At 42.5% G+C, this 6,643-nt stretch overlaps 1 pseudogene; it reads left to right on the top strand.

Annotated features, from left to right (window-relative positions):
• Positions 1 to 352: 352 nt before the first annotated feature.
• Positions 353 to 6,390, top strand: LOC128857485 (protein yellow-like; annotated as a pseudogene).
• Positions 6,391 to 6,643: the final 253 nt, after the last annotated feature.

The raw sequence follows: 6,643 nt of genomic DNA, 5'->3' as shown, positions 1-6,643 counted from the left end.
TTTGCTTTTCATCAAAGTCTAAGGCCGAAGCAGCCGGGGACATTTGCGGCGTGTCATAGGCGAGTCGGCAACACGTACATAAATGGTTTGCATGGAGGGCCTTCTGAATTCAATGAAGAGCGTCTCAAACCATTTCTGAAGGAAAACGGTCGCCAAACCAGCCGTGAATTGGCAGAAAAAATGAAATGGGATCATAAAATGCTTCTCCATCACCTTCTTTCAATAGGATTTACCGAAAAATTGGGAGCTTGGGTGCCACACGAACTCACCGAAAAAAAACAATGAAAGTCGTCTTCAGCGCTATTCGTACCGAATCGTCACGGGAGATGAGAAATGATGCCTTTACATCAATATGAAGCAAAGAAAAGATTGGAAGGCTCCGGAAGACACGCCAAAGTCGAAACCCAAGCCGGAGAAGATTATGATATGTGCTTGGTGAGACTGAGAGGACATGGTGACCTGTGAAATACTCCAAAAGAATGCCACGGTCAACAAGGTGCTCTACATTGCTCAGCTACACCGCGTGAATGAGGTTATTCAACTGAAAAAACCTAATCGACATGGACAAACCATATTCCTTCATTACAACGCCAGGCCTCATGTTGCACAAGTCATCAAAACCGCTCTCCAAGAGCTCGTATGAGAGGTCCTTCAGCCTCCAATGTATTCTCCGGTCCTTACGTCGACCTATTACTATCCTTTCCGCTCCCTGTCAAACCATATGAAGAGCATTACCTTCGGTAACAAAGAGGTCCTTAAAAACTGGCTCAACAACTTCTTTGACACCAGACCAGGCGATTTTTGTTTAAATAAAAGTCTTCGTTAAAAACGCTACGAAATTATTCCCCAACCTAATAAGCAAGAATTCGTTTCTGGTTAGTTTTACTGCATCTCGTACGTAGATGTTTTGATGATCCCGAAAATAAAGCAAGTCAGATGGTAGTAAGTGTTGATTTCAGACCCTCTTCACTAGAACTCGGCATTGTTTAGTCTTTTTCGATGTTACTGCAACAGACACGAAAGACCGAGAAAGCAGCCCAACTATTATGAGTTACTGCAATCTAAAAGGGGGTTAACTTTGGCGAACTTTTCTGTCTGAAAATTACTCAAGAAATGAAAGAGGATATCCTTATTTCCAGGCGGTCTGATCAAAACAACTGCACACTCCATACACACACGCACACATACTACTGTGGGCAAAAAGTAAGGTAAATTTATTTGTCAAACTCTAGTTATTTTTTTCATGAGTTGGCAGTACTGTTAATAACATCTGGGCCAACTTTCATGTGAATGTCATTATCTGTAATATATTTACGCTTGTGTTTACCAAATGACCAAGATTTGATTGAGCAGAGAAGTGCCATTAAATTTTGTTTACGGAATGAAATTTCGGCTGCGGAAACGTTTAGCATGTTGCAGAAGGCATTTGGTGATTCCCTTATAAGTTGTACAAAGACTTCAAAGAGGGTCGAGAACGTGGTGATGACTTGGAGCGCTCCGGACGACCATCGACGTCAACAGATGACCAACACGTCAATAAAGTGAAGGAGTTAGTGCTCAAAAATCGTCGGTTGACTATTAAAGACCTTACTGATATGATCGGAATATCAGAAGGATCTGTGAAAACTATTTTGAAACACCATTTGGGCATACGAAAAGTCAAATCTCGTTTGGTACCGAAAACTCTTAATTTCTTGGAAAAAAGTCGTCGCGTTGATGTGTGTGAAACAATGCTTTCAGACTATCAGGACAAGCTCAAATGCATCATTACGGGAGATGAGACTCGGATTTATGCTTACGACCCTGAAACAACCGACCAATCAAGCGAATATCGTGCTAAAGGCGAGGCCAGACCGAAAAGAGCACGTCAAAGTCGTTCAAAAATAAAGGTCCTGATGACAGTTTTTTTTCGATTTTTGTGGTGTGGTGCACTATGAATTCCTTCCACCTGGCCAAACTGTTAATAAGGAATATTATTTGAGCGTTATGCGTCGTTTACGTGAAGCAATTCGTCTAAAAAGACCAGAATTATGGGCCAACAACTCTTGGTTTTTGCATCACGATAATGCACCGTCTCACACTGCACTCGTTCTTCGTGACCATTTCGCCAAAAATTCCACGCATATCGTTCCGCAACCACCGTATTCGCCTGATTTGGCTCCGTGTGACTTCTGGCTATTCCCAAAACTCAAGAGACCACTCCGGGGAACGCGTTTCGAGTCGATTGAGGAGATAAAAGCTGAATCGAAGAAAGTGCTGATGGCTATACCGAAAATGGACTATTTGGCATGTTTCGAGGATTGGAAAAATCGTTGGCATAAGTGAAATTCAGCGAGAAGGGATTATTTTGAAGGGGATGAAATTGATTTACAAGAATAATGAAAGATTTTTCATTTTACAACCAAATTCACCTTACTTTTTACCCACAGTAGTATGTCAATAACGGCACAAGTTTGGATGAAAAGCTCATCTCCTCTCGTTTATTAAGACAGAAGGCAACTTATAGATATTTGCTTAGGTAGAGACTGTAAGTTTTCTTAAATAACAACGCAACTTCCACAGCAATCCGTACGGTCCAACTACTTCTAAGTGTGAAATTCATTATAATCAACACTTTACCGTTTACTATAAATATCTTCTATTTCTATTCTATTCGTGTACACTAAGTGCTTAAGGTGTCACGCGCCCGAGGAATGCTTACACAATGACTACGTTGTTGCACACACACACACACACACACGAGTATGCGCAGCATATGACGCCATAATATGATTAAATTTAATCAGCAGGCATATATCAACATAATTGCTTACAACTACGTTTTATCTACTTATGCATACAGTAAATTGTCAGCATATCCAGTCACGCGTACGTGTTACGTCTATCACCTACCGTAAGTGGTCGCAAGCGTTTAACCCATTCACCACCAAAGAGTTGGCATGTCTTCCTTGCTTCTTCCGCCTTTGTGCTCGCGGCAATTTCACACACTGACAAGTTCATTAATTTGAGTTCATAATCACGTGCACAAAACTTCCATTTCGTATTATATAAATTAATGAAATTAAGTCAAGTAGTTTTAACTTCCGTTGAAGCTAATCGCAGACGGCAAATTGGCACTAATACATGCAAAGGAGTTGCACTATTATTCATAGTTGGGTGAATGATGAACCCGTTTGTGAAGTGTGCTTCTGGTTTTCTGTTTGGTGTTCGAAAGTGCTTGAATAAAAGAAATCGAAATTCAACACTCGTGCGTGTTTTTTTTTTCTTCTTAAAAATGGCTATGAAGCTTCAAAATATATAGGGATATCAGGAATGGAATCAGTATGTGGAACACTTTCACTTGCCAGTAGGGATTCATCTAAAGGGTTTTTCAATAGATGTTGAAATGGAATAAAGCAAGCTGTGTGCGAGTTATTGACAAAATTATTTTTTTATTTGAAAGGCGCATATATGCCATTAAGTGTGGAAAATGACATCATTCAAATGCCCGCCTCGGCTTCTTACGGTGAAACGGATCCGAGTGGTCCAATTTCCAATGACTTTTCCGCATAGATGCGGCTGAATTTGAGCGATGACCTGTGTTATGTTCACCTTTAGAGCATCGGTCGATTGTGGTTTATTTGCATAGATCTGAGACTTCAAGAAACCCCACAGGAAAAAGTCTAGCGGGGTCAAATCGCATGACCTTGGTGGCCAATTCACATCACCCCTGCGAGCGATAACCTTACCCTCAAACCGTTCATGCAGAAAGTCAATCGTTGCGTTTGCTGTGTGGCACCTAGCGCCGTCCTGCTGGAACCACATGTCGTCTAGGTCCATATGGTTCAATATGCGCCATTAGAAATTGGTTATCATCGCTGTGTAGCGCTCGCTGTTGACGGTGACCGCCTCACCAACGTCGTTTTCAAAAAAGTACGAACCAATGACGCCGCCGGCCCAAAATCCACACCAAACGGTAACTTTTTCAGGATGCAATATCACCTGGTGAACCTTGTGTGGATTGGTGTCGTCCCATATACGGCAATTTTGTTTGTTAACACAGCCATTCATCCAAAAATGCGCCTCGTCACTAAAGATGACTTTTCGCCCAAAACTGGGGTTCTCTTCCAAACGATTCGAAGCCCAATCAGCGAACAAACGGCGTTGTCTATGCTCATTAACTTTGAGCTCCTGGGTCAGTTGGATCTTGTACGGGTTTAGGCCCAAGTCCCGACCCAAAATTCGCCAAGTTGAAGTCTGCGAAAGGCCAAGTTCTTGTGCACAGCGAGGAATAGACAGCCTCGGGTTCTGCTGTACACTTTCACGGACCGCGGCAATGTTCTCGGCTGATCTTGCGTTCCGTGAACGTACGGGTGTTGGCTGATTGTTTACTGACCTGGTCGTCTCAAATTTGGCCACCAAACGTTGAAGAGTCGACTTTGAAGAGTCACCACGTCTACTGAAAAATGGGCGCAATGCGCGCAACGTTTGCGTTAATGAACACTCATTTTGATAATAAAGTTTTATCATTTGAACGTGCTGTTCAATCATGTCACTTGCCATAATGACTTGGCATAAACAACTGAGTAATAAACAAAAGATTTGACAGATGTCACCAAAACAAAATGGCTGCCACAGGGCGCCAAAATCGACCCGCGCCAATTGAAAAACCCTATAGATCGTTAGTTCATGAGATGCTGAAAAAGCTCAAGCTATTATGTATATACTATAACTCATCAAAAGATTAATGTACGAAAGAGGTTCAATAAGTACCCGTGCCTGATGACAGAAAGCATTCCTGAGGAAGATTGGTACTAGCGTCATGTGCTGCCATCTATCAAACGGCGGCAAAATAAATTTCCGACTGATTGAAAAGTTAGTTTGGATTTGGCCGCTATTCGAGTAAGACGTGTTCGCGATTTTTGCTAAGAAAAAGACCACGATCGTTCGGTAGTTCGCTTTTGGTTTTTGGATGAGAAAAAATGCGAGGAGATAAAAGCCAAGTCGGATGCTGTTGTTGTCGTTGTAACAGCAAAGCATTTCCGGGTCATTCCGGTAACGTAGAAAGTTGGATGCTGTCTATGGGGACGCTTCGCCATCTAGTTAGGTATTGGTTCAACGATTTTTTTTCGTTAACGAACACCCGTTTTTGATGAGAAGCGAACAGAACAACTCAGCAAGCGCTGGGCTAGTGCGCACACGTGCAAAGTCATGAGATCATTCTGGCAACGGGAAGATCGGAGGCATTCAAGATAACTTCTAAGGCGAACAAAGTCACTGCTATCGAATTTGGTAGGTATCCTCACCGGACACTGGGCCTTAGGTGTCCTTGCGTTGAGGCTGGGCATTGCTTCAAGCCCTTTCTGCAGAAGCTGTTTGAAGGACGAGGTGAAATCATCTCATTGCCTTCCTCTCAGTTGCCTTGCTCTTGTCGGGCTAAGGTTTAAACATCTGGGCTCGAAAGTTTTCGCTACACCAGCGGATATTGTGGGCTTATATATCATTCACCAGTAGCCTGGAGCGCTTAACTCAAACGTAAAACGCCACTCGTTGGTCGTCATCCTCAAATCCTCTAATCCAAGCCCAGGATTTTGTCTGGTTCCTCCGCCCCTCTCCCTGTATGTCATCCCAACGAACAAATTCTAAATTTTTGTTCAAGGGGGCCCCTCGCAAGGGCAGCCATTTAACCTAACTGAACCTGGCCAGGACGCCCGACAGACATAATTACGAAGGAAAATTCAAAAAGTCCACGACGTGATTCTCGCCGATCGACGAAAGAAACTGCGCGAAGTAAGAGAGGCCATAGGTGTGTTGTTGAGCTGCCAGTCTCAGCTATCTTCCGTATCCAGCAAAAGAACGCAGTCCCACTCTACGCCCATATCCTGATTGGAGTTTTCACAGCAAAGCTCAACAGCCAAACTGCACAAAACTTATATCCATTTACCGCAGCTCGATTGACACGTGCGGCCGCTTGTGGGCAATCGATTCCGGTGTTGTAAATTCGCTAGTTCATTTGAATCAGATTTGTCCACCAAAAAGTGTTGCTTTTGATTTGGTTAATGATAAAATGGTGGTCAGCTATACGCTACTCATCTCAAACAGGACTCATTACACTCAAACATTTTGGCCGATGTCCGCCCCGATCACTGTAACGACGCGTATATATAACGTATACGTAACGGATGTTTGGCGCTTTGGTATAGTCGTCTACAGTTTGGCTAATAATCGCACTTGGCGAGTCACCAACTACAACCTCAATCAAAATCCGATTGCATCAGATTTTAATCTTTATGGAATAAACTTTCAGTGGTTGGATGGTGTATTTGGAATGAGCCTGTCCTTGGAAGAACGAAACAATCAAACCAATAATGGACGTTACTCTATTTTCATCCAATGGCTAGTTTCAAGTAAAACATATAAAATATTTTTATCTATTTAATACTAGATGCTCTTGCCAGTCGTCGCCAACGCAAATCTTAAGATTGAAAGTGTGAATGAATTTCCGAATACGCTGATGTGATTGGCTTTTACTTCATATCTCTGAAATTTTCTTTCATTTTGCACCGTCTGCACTTCTGTCAGTCCCTGCATCGAGAAAAGATGAGTCGAAACGAATATTTTCCAAAACGAGAATTTAAATCATATTTAAATTTAATTGGTTTAA

This window comes from Anastrepha ludens, chromosome 3 (assembly GCF_028408465.1).
Source record: "Anastrepha ludens isolate Willacy chromosome 3, idAnaLude1.1, whole genome shotgun sequence".
NCBI lineage: Eukaryota > Metazoa > Arthropoda > Insecta > Diptera > Tephritidae > Anastrepha > Anastrepha ludens.
The sequence above is the reverse complement of the archived record's forward strand: the minus strand, read 5'-3'. Positions and strand labels throughout refer to the sequence as shown.